At 45.5% G+C, this 11,129-nt stretch overlaps 1 non-coding gene across 1 annotated transcript; it reads right to left on the bottom strand.

The window, feature by feature from the left end:
- Positions 1-579: 579 nt before the first annotated feature.
- LOC120668318 lies at positions 580-686 on the bottom strand. The gene has a single exon (XR_005672410.1). It is a non-coding gene; the product is annotated as a small nucleolar RNA R71 (small nucleolar RNA).
- Between the last annotated feature and the right edge of the window lie 10,443 nt (positions 687-11,129).

Genomic DNA, 11,129 nt, shown 5'->3' on the forward strand with positions numbered 1-11,129 from the left:
AGGTAGCTACTGCTTATACATGCTAATTGTGTTTATCTTTTTGTTTTCTCCTGATTGGATGAAAACAGGGTAGTGTATGTCTGGTTTCTCTTTGCCGACAAATTTTGTTGAAAATCCTGAGAAGCTCGTGAGAAGGGTCCGACCTTGCATCGTCCCTCCTCCGATCTCGCAGTCGACAAGTGAGCCAGCTTCCCAAGCACCATCAACTGAACTCATGGCTGAGAAGACTCTCCGCGACTTCTCCGTCCCCTCAACTGCCAATGTGGCAATTGGACCCAATGTTGATGTTGGGGACGTGAATTTTGAGCTGAAGTCCAGCCTCATTAACATGGTGTAGGCTAGCCCATTCTGTGGCAAGCCAAACGAGGACGCCAACGCCCATCTCCTGAATTTTATAGAGCTTTGCAAGACCGTAACCATACGGGGCGTTACAGCTGATGCCATCAGGCTCCGCCTGTTTCCTTTCTCCCTCTGGGGAAAGCGAAACAATAGTTTTATCAGAAAAAGGAAGCCGTCAGCACGTGGGACAAATGTTCCACGGTGTTCCTCGCTAAATTCTTCCCGTTGGGCAAAACAAATGCCCTACGGGGAAGAATTTCAAATTTCCAGCAGACAGGGATGGAATCCATCCCGGAAGCTTGGGAGAGACTTCAGGAATACATACTCGCCTGTCCTCATCATGGGATGGATGAGTGGCTCGTGCTCCAAAGCTTCTACAATGGGCTAACAACCACATCCAGAGCCCATCTTGATGCTGCTGCTGGAGGAGCCTATCTCGATTTGACAATTGCCAAGGCTACGGCCTTGACTGAAAAGATGGTCTCCAACCAGGGCTGGAACGAGGAGCGTTCCCAGCCCAGAACGAAGGGCGGAATGCATACCATCAAGGAGACGGACATGCTCGCCGCCAAGCTGGACCTACTGTTGAAGAAGCTCGATGAAGGGAACCGGCAATAGATGCTTGTTCACGTCCATGCCATGAACTCGTACTTTACGTGCGAGGTTTGTTGTCAAGGTGGACAATCGGGGAATGTGTGACACCTCAGGTGTCTGTGCACTTAAATACAGAACACTTTATCCAAATAAAACTTAAAGTAAGTAATTGGGAATTACATTAAAAAAGTAAAGGTCAAATAAAAGTCAAACTATACAAATGGAATTAAAATGGGAGAGAAAAAGGGTTAACAACCTACTCAAAATCCTATTGAAAAATGTGCACAAAAATAAGTTTGGGTTATAAATAGTACCTTAAATGACGTGCTCATTTGAGCCCAAGAAAATAGAGAAAATTTTAGTTTACAGAGAGGTCCTTGAATTTTTAGAAATTGCAAACAGGCTCCTACCTCCATCTCCCCTCCCCTGTCCTCTGCCGCGGCGCACCACCCGCCGCCGGCGTACGGTGGACGCCGTCCACGTTCATCTGGACCCCCTGTGGACCTCAAACTTGCCGCCTGGCACGCTAGCTGGCCTCTCCCCCACTCGCCACGCGCCCCAGGCCTGCTGGCGAGGCATCACGCCGCCCGCCAAGCGCAGCGCTGCCCCCTCCGGTTGCCACCTCACCGCCGAGTGCGCCCAGGCCAATTCGACCTTCCCAGGAGCTTCACTCCTTCACTCTTAAGTGTCCTCGCCTATAAATAGGACCAGAACCCCCGCCGTAGCACGACCCCCTCGTTTCCCCTTTCCCTCCGCCACACGCCTTTGCCGGCGAGCTCGAGCTCGCGCGGGCAGGCCAACCCCAACCCACATTGCCTCACCCGACCGCACCAGCAGCCTCACCCAACCCTAGTGAAGCTCACACATGTGCTGAAATACACCAGAACCCACCCAGACGCCGTTGCCCTTTCGCGCCGCCGCCGGCGAGCTCAAGGCTCGCCACGGACCGGCCAAATCTGGCGGAGACCGAGCACAACATCTACCCAAGGAGCTCCCTCACGCTCTCGCGGTGCTCGTACGCTTGACGTTCGACCACCCCGAGCTCTCCTTCAATCACACCGTCGATGACCCGAGCACCACCACCGCCATCACCGCCGACGAGCACGATTCCGGTCACCACCGACCCGAACACCGACCTGGGTAGGTAGCTCTCAAACCCCTCTACCCAACATGCCTCCCCGTTGTAGCCCCGATAAGCCCTGCCTAGCAGAACACCACCGGCAAGATGCAACGGCGGAGAAGGCCGGCGAAGGACTCGGTTGTAATTTCTCTTTTTTGGTTATGGGTCTCGTTGCAAGTTTTTCATAGTTTGGTAGTGAAATTTGAAAATACATAATAAATCACAGAAAAATCATAAAAATGCAAACTCAATTGATCTGGAATCCTGACAACAAAATCTACAAGTTTTGTTACACCCAAATCTACAGAAACTCTAACTATTTTAATTTATGAAAAAGAATAAAAAAACCAACCCATGCTTGTTCTAGAAGTTCTGCTTACTGAATGACCATGGTTTTTGGATATGTTGGCACTGTTGGAATGTTAAGCTTATGGTAAAAAGATGACACACAGATAAAACTGTTAACTTGTTAGAACAATCAAGATTCTCAAATCTATTAAATCATTTCATGATTTAATGCTGAAATTATGGACATGATCTTGCTCTGGAATTTTTCCTAAATGCATGTGTAGCTGAAGCCTTGCTAATCCATAAATTTCAGAACTGTTAGAGTTAGTTTACTATATACCATGATTAATGCTTTTTAAACCTACATAATTCATCATATATAGTTAATTTACCTATAAAATCTAGATTTATTTCTGGAGTCTTATTATGGCTCTATAATCATTCCAGCAAAATTTGAGCTATACTTTCTGAGTGTTTCTTCAATTAAAAATCATGGTTACTATATCATGGTTAGGATTTCTATTTTTGTTCTGGGTAAACTAGACCATATCTAATCATGATTTTTTAACATGTTCTTAGTTAGAGTATATTCTTCCTATGGTAAAAATTTCACCTGCAGTACTGCTCATCTTAAGTCTTGAATTAATATGCAAGCTCATGTAAACTTAAATGCATAATTAATACTTGATAATTTTTCTGGAACATGTTTAGACCATATCTAGGTTCTGATAAAATTTTGAGAACCATATCCCTGGTACAACTCCCTGTGGAATTAATCTTATTCAATAGCTTGATGATTTTGTTAATTTTATAACCTCTGATAGTTAAGGAAATAAAATCTGACAATTTTACAGTACTGAGAAGGTGCTATATAGATGGTTTTGTAAAAATTGTAGCACCAGAACCCATATCAATCGTCTTGTGCAAATTGGTGAAGTATTTAGGGTAATCTATTTGCATGAATTATTATGATTAAATGCTCTATGGTTAGAAGCTGAAATTTATATAGTAGATGCTAAAATATCTGAGCTATTCTACATTAAATTTTCATCACTAGCTTATGAATAGATTTGCTGTTATGAAATTGTGAAAAGATGCTATGTTTTAATACTGAAAATGAAAATCAACCCACACACTCATTCATGAAGAAACATAGTAATAAACACTACTCCCTAAATGACTGCCCAATAAATAAGTTCACAAAGATCATCTCTAAGTTATTTTTGTTGGACTACAACTTTATCGTGCAGGAAAGAAATCTTTTATCATCTTGTAACTCATAATCTTGCATTGCATATAGAAACGGTTAATCTTGCTGACGGAGAATACGAACTGGTGCTCGCGGACTCTTGCGTTGTTCAGGAGGCTAATCTGAATTTCACTAGCTTAGCTCAAGACCCGTGCCAAGCTCCAGAAGTTTCTCTGCCTGACAGTGCCCAAGAAGGCAAGCTTCGGTGCATAATCCCATTATTTTTAGGGTTATTATTCATCTAACTATTCATAATGTGTTGTAATAATTTTATTTCTATATTTAAGTTTTCTAGGTGTTGATCGAAAACCTTAGATGCATGATCCCTAGGTACCTATGTTTGATATCCGGATCTTTTTATCGACTAGTTGCCCTGCTAACTAGGAACGGTAGAAGTCGAGTGGTTTCCTGCCTCTCGCGAGCATATAGGAATTGTCTGACTTTAAATTCTTGCTGAAATATAAGGACAACAGGCGGAGTTGTGTAGTTGTGATACCCCACTGGTGTAGTCGAAAATGATTAAGGTTGCGGTGTGTGGCTCATTTCGTTAAGCGTTTGAAATTACTAGCCACATACCAAGAAAATATGTTAATCGGTAAGCTTAAGTACCTGATTGGACCAGCGAATGGAATGATGTGGCACCCTCTTGGTAGAAATAGGTTTTATTTTTGTTCGGACATACGGGTGCAGAGTGGTCGGACTTTGTAGTCGGGGAGGGCGTCCGGAATCCACAGACTGGAAAGAAAGGGGAACAGTAGCGTGGGTGGGAGCGAAGTCGATTCCCATGCATATGGTCTAGGTTCCCCTGGGCAGGATGAAATTCAATTCAGAATCGTCCGCCTCTCACGGCATGAGATTGCTTAATGTTTTCGGCCACATAGAGTAACAAGTGGAACAAATGTTGATAATACTGCTGTATGATTAAATGTTTGCTCTATCATGTTTTAGTAGAGATAGTTGCAAACTTAGAATGGTTAATTCTACTAGAAAATGTCTAAGATAAAACCTTAAAATAAGGATAAACTATTAGTGGCATTTTTGGCAAAACAAACCCCACCAACCAAAAAGCCTTGCATGTCTAGTTATCGGACTATGTTATATCCGGTGAAGGGTAAGTCTTGCTGAGTATTAGTATACTCAGCCTTGTTTGTGGCACTGTTTTCAGGTACTAACTTCGAAGATTTGATTGCGAGTCTTACTTGGCCGTGTACTTTGCCTCCGGGCTGGTCTGTTGAGTGGGATGATCCTTCAGCAGGTGCTGACCACCCTCCCGCTGAGTGACACTTGCGTATGGGCTTTATCGATGCGTCACATCCTTTCATCAGTTATCTTTTACTGCTTCCGCTAAAACAATGAGACTTGAATAATTTGAGTTGTTGAACTCTGTACAACTTTACTACTTTGAACTTGGTTTGTAATAAATTTATTTTCCGCTGCAATCACTCTGAGATGTATGAGAGGTTCTGTGTTGTAATCTCTGGGCTCACCTTCGTGTGAGTGTTGTCTGCGCGATCTTGGAATAGCGTGGCTTTCATCTAGGCTTCACTCGAGGAACTATCGGTGCGTGCCGATTTGGGTCCGAGTTGCTTAGCAAGGAAGATCAGTGCACCCGGGCTCGGTCTTTTGGGTGGTTCCGCCACAGATGGCATCAAAGCTCGCCGACAGCCTACCAGAGATGGCAATTCCTGTTTTCAAAACAACAAACTAAAATTTGACTTCAAAACTACTAAAGTTTTTGAAAAGTCTAGGATCTCCAAGGACAAGTCCAGGACGTAAAGCCCTAGGAGATCTTATGGGTATACTTAGGTGGCTTATATTGTATGGCTAACGTCCAGCACATTACCATTCCGTATTTAAATTCAGTATTTAAATTCTGCAACTACATCATCGCCGCGGAGGTATGCTTGCTCAGTCAGCTGAGGGAGTCTGACCTTCCCGTTGGTGATGCGAGCCGAACGCTGGAGCTCAAGCAGTGGCCTACTTGAGCTGCTACCCATATACCAACTTCGGTTGATTATATGGGGAGTAATGGTTCGAAATTGGAATTCAATTCTCCGTCTATGACGGTACACAGTCAATACGTTGTTTCGATGACGTATGCTTAACCTTGTCCATACGGCGGGAATTGTATGGATGCCGGTTCTATAGTGATCGGTAATGTATGGGAACGCTTTTGTGAGTGCTGGCACGGAAGGTTCATTTTATATACTGTCGATTTTCTACAGGTACGCTAACTCGAAAACAAATCTTAGGCTATGTAGCTATATTGAGTAGCTATATAGCGAGAGACGTATTACATATGCTACCAAAGTTAACTGCGTAAGACCAAGGCTACTTGGCAATTATTTTCCTCGGTGAGGACGAATAGGTTCTGTATTCATCCTCAAATCATCAGCAAAGAAACCTTTGGAAGAAATCGTAATCACAAAGTTTAAAACACAATCTTAAGGATCATCTAGGCAGTTTGCAAATTCTGGAAAATTGGCTTTCTCGAATTTTTAATACATGATTTTTTTTGCTCAAATCAAGTTGGGTCAGTGATATGAAATGAAGCTACCTTAATCACTAAACTCTTGTAAAATTTTGAGGATTTTTGAAGCCTCCTAGCTTGGTGTTTTTGAATTTAAATCAACCTTCTGTAAATCTGTCAACTTTGAGCAGTCTGCACAAAATGAATTTTTCGACCTACTTAAGTTGCTCAAATGAAAAATCATACAACACGAAAGTTGTAGATAAATTGATGAAGAACTTACCATAAAAATTTGAATTATCGTGGTCAAATGGTTTGGTAGTTATGATCAAATTACACCCTCTCTGGACAAACAGATTTCCTGGTTGACATCCCTCTTAAAACCTGAGCATACCACCCTCTTAGGATCCGAAGTGATCTTAGTGATGACTATATGAAATATTCCTTATTATCATAGGAGTCTCCTGTAAATTTTTGAGAATTTTCTGAGATTGCTATCTGTCATTTCGATCCATATCTTTCACTGTTCAGAATCAGCCATTCTTTGTTTTACCATCAGCTGATCCATCGGTCTTTTGTTGGGATAGATGGACGAGCTGGCGTTTATCGACGAGCAGGGGCACGTGCACTCTGCTTGTTTGCACTGGGATGGGTTTCCTCGCCGTCTCTGGGATCTTTTGAGTGCAGCCGGTTACCCCCAGCCACCGCTCTACGATGGCCACGACTTCGTGGAGAGCGGGGTTCGTCGCTGCAGTGTGACGATGGTGATCCCGCAGCACCCACTCAACGGGTGGGAGCCGATCGTGACTCATGTGATTGGTCACCATCTGCTCCTTGCACCCTCTGGAGGTGGTTCTGACCGCGTTCGGGTTGTTCCTGGCACCTGACCCGGCCAACCCGCTCTGGCTTGACCGGATGGCTCACGTGGATGCAGTCGCGACCCTCGACCCGGTCGGGGCACTTTGGACGACAGCGTTGTGTCTAGACGGTCTTTACCGACTCTAGACTTTCCAGAGTTACGCCGTCGCTCAGCTGATTGACCAGGCTCAGGCCTTGCATCTGACCGTCCAGCTGAGGGATGAGCAGCTTCAGGAGGACAGTGCCGAGCTCGAGAGCAGGGGTGCTCTTGTCACCCAGCTCCATTGCCAAGTTCATGAGCTTCAGGACACGGTGATGGACCGTGACGCCACTATCCACTTCGTAGAGGACCAGTTTCACGACCTTCAGCTTGACCTTGATGACGCCCAGGTTCAGCTCCACTAGATGCAGGTTGCTCAGCCCGCACCACCCGGTCCGATGCAGGTGGATGGTGAGGAGGAACCTCAGGAGATCCAGGGTGTTTCGGAGATGGACTTTGACGAACAGGCGTTGCAGCCCGCGCCGGTTGAGGTTCACACTCCCGTAGCGAGCGAGGCATCAGTCAACATGTAGACCGAGGCGCTGTTTTCCTAGCTTTTGTAATCTCCTCTTAGTGTGGCCTACTTTTGGATCATGGGCTACTAGGCTAACTTAGAGTTGAGTAACCCCTAGTACTGATGTTAGAAGAACCCAAGTAGAAATGGGAAGAGGATGTATGTAATGAACCCTAATGCTACTCATGTGAAATGTTGGTAATCTGTGAAAAGCTGAATGCAGCAGCTAGTTCGAATTTTTATCCTTACTTCCTTTCCGAATTAGCTCGTGAGTTAAATACCAAAGTTGTCCCAAATTTTGACATCTAAATGCTCACAAAATTTCAGCTCAAACAGACATGTGTAGCAGGAGATGTTCGCAAATTACAGAGGCTCTGTTTTCTGTGAAATCAGAAAACCATAGGAGGAGTAATTGAATTTTTCGACTAACTTACTCTGAGAATCTGATTTTGCGCTGACTACCAAAGTTGTAGCTCACGAAATTATCTATCTCCTGTAAAAATTTCAAGCTCATATCATGTACAGAACTCCAGTTATGCGCTTTCTCTTATCACCGGTTTTTCTGTGTAACATGATTTAAGCAATTCTTACCATTTCCATTATGTCTTGAGGTGTATGTTCCATCTGAAAGGATGAAAATGTTGAGCCTAATACAAATTACTCACGTTTCAGATGGTTGGATCAACTCGAGGCAGCCCTAGTGGTTTTGGAGCCGGAGGGAATGGCAATCCACCTCCTCCACCCGCGGGCATTGCAGAAGTTCTTGCCGCCCAAACCGAAATTTTGCGGCAGTTGGTTCAAGCTCAGCAGCAACCGTGGGGTACCAGGACTTTCTCAGTATGCAGCCCCTGCTGTTCACTAAAGCGGACGAGCCTCTTGACATGAACGTATGAATTCGCACAATCGAGTCCAAGTTTTCTCTATTGACTGTTCCTTGTTCCGAAGCAAACAAGACTCGCTATGCCGCGCAGCAACTACACGGATCAGCTCGTATGTGGTGGGATCAATACCACGGAATGCTACCGGCTGATCATGTGGTAAATTGGAATGAGTTCAAGAATGCTTTTCAAGCTCATCATAGTCCAGCGGGACTTCTTGATCGTAAGCTCAATGAATTCTTGGCATTCACTCAGGGCACTCGGACTGTGTTGCAGTATGCACAGGCTTTCAATCACTTGTGTCAATATGCTGGACATCACGTGGATACCGACGCTAAGAAGCGTGAACGCTTCCATCGAGGCCTCAGTATCAAGTTACAAGAGAGGTTGAATCTTGTCTGTGCGGACTCTTTTAATGATTTGGTAAATCTAGCCATCACCCAGGAGGATCTTATCTCTGCACACCGCACTGAAAAGAAGCGCAAGGCACCTACTGGACCCTCGAGTGCCTCTGCACTGAGGTATCGTATTGTGCAGAATACCCCCACTGCACCCTCTCAGAAGGCCTCTCAGCCAGGGCGTTGGGTCATTTGACCTCCTTAGCAGCAACAGCAGCAAACTCGCTATGCTCCACCACAGCAGCAGCAGAACGGCCCTAGACCGAATTTTCAGCAAGTCACTCGCCCCGACAACAACAATCGTTGTTTTAAGTGTGGGAGCCCAAATTACTTTGCAAAAATGTGCCCTCAAGTGGGACAGAATCAAGGATAGGTTTCTCGTAGAAATGATCAAAATAAGGGCAAGAAGCAAGCTGTTCAGGTCAGGCAAGGCCGACTTAACTTCACCAGTTTAGCTGACCTTCCAGAAGGAGCACCAATTATGTCGGATACATTCTCTATAAACCATCACCCTGCAATTATCTTATTCGATTCTGATGCATCTCATAGCTTCATTAGTTCTAAATTTGGAGCGAATCTCCGAGCAGCCCAATCCTAGCAAAAGAGTTATTCTGACAAGCGAAGAGACCCTTTGAAATTTAGTATTGGTGATCACATCTACTTACGAGTTTCACCAACTCGAGGCGTTCAATGCTTCAGAGTCAAAGGAAAGCTAGCACCTCGCTATGTCGGGCCATATGAAATCATTGAAGAATGCGGACCCATGGCTTATCGACTGCGACTTCCTTCGCGACTTGCAGCCATCAATGATGTTTTTCACATATCTCAACTCAGGAAGTGTATCCGAGTTCCTACTGAGGTCATCGATCAACAGGAAATCTTAGTGGAACCCGACCTCTCTTATACTGAATATTCACTCAGAATCTTAGATCAAAAAGAGAGAGGCACCCGTCGAAAGGTGGTAAAAATGTATAAAATTCAGTGGTCTCATCACACTAAAGAAGAAGCCACTTGGGAGACGGAAGATTATCTCAATCGACATTATCCGGGTTTTCTTAGCTTCACCCCAGGTATCTTATCCCCACATCAATTCAATCATCCAATCTCGGGTCGATATTCTTTTTAAGGAGGGTAGGCTGTGACACCTCTGGTGTCTGTGCACTTCAATACAGAACACTTTATCCAAATAAAACTTAAAGGAAATAATTGGGAATTACATTCAAAAAAGTAAAGGTCAAATAAAAGTCAAACTATACAAATGGATTTAAAATGGGAGAGAAAAAGGGTTAAAAACCTACTCAAAATCCTATTAAAAATATGCACAAAAATAAGTTTGGGTTATAAATGGTACCTTAAATGACATGTGCTCATTTGAACCTTCAGCCAAAACCATCCAAAAATCCAAGGAAACTCAAAGCCCTTTTGTGCAAGTTTGGAAATTTAAAATAGTTCAGAAATGTGGGTTTCAAATGAAAATTTACATAAAACAAAAGTCGTAGATCTTGAAAATTTATGCAAGTTTGGTATTCAACACTTTTTTATTTGAGCCCCGGAAAATAGAGAAAATTTTAGTTTATCGAGAGGTCCCTGAATTTTTAGAAATTGCAGACAGGCCCCTATCTCCATCTCCCCTCCCTTGTCCTCTTCTGCGGCGCACCACCCGCCGCCGGCGTACGGTGGACGCCGTCCACGTCCTTCTAGGACCCCAGTGGACCTCAAACTTGCCTCCTGGCACGCTAGCTGGCCTCTCCCCCACTCGCCACGCGCCCCAGGCCGGCTGGCGAGGCGCCACCTCGCCGCCGAGTGCGCCCAGGCCGATTTGACCTTCCCGGAGCTTCACTGCTTCACTCTTAAGCGTCGTCGCCTATAAATATTACCAGAACCCCCGCCATCGTGTCACCCCCTCATTTCCCCTTTCCATCCACCACCCACCTTTGCCGGCAAGCTCGAGCTCGCGCGGGCAGGCCAACCCCGACCCACATTGCCTCACCCGACCGCACCAGCAGCCTCACCCAACCCTAGTGAAGCTCACACACACGCTGAATTCCACCTGAACCCACCCAGACGCCGTTGCCGTTTCGCACCGCCGCTGGCGAGCTCAAGGCTCGCTGCGGACCGGCCAAATCTGGCGGAGACCGAGCACGACATCTACCCGAGGAGCTCCCTCACGCTCTCGCGGTGCTCGTGCGCTCGATGTTCAGCCACCCTGAGCTCTCCTTCAACCGCACCGTCGATGACCCTAGCGCCACCGCCGCCATCACCGCCGACGAGCACGATTCTGGTCACCACCGACCCGAACATCGAAATGGGTAGGTAGCTCTCGAACTCCTCTACCCAACGTGCCTCCCCGTTGCAGTCCCGGTAAGCCCTGCCTAGCAGAA

Source organism: Panicum virgatum, chromosome 3N (genome assembly GCF_016808335.1).
Source record: "Panicum virgatum strain AP13 chromosome 3N, P.virgatum_v5, whole genome shotgun sequence".
Lineage (NCBI taxonomy): Eukaryota > Viridiplantae > Streptophyta > Magnoliopsida > Poales > Poaceae > Panicum > Panicum virgatum.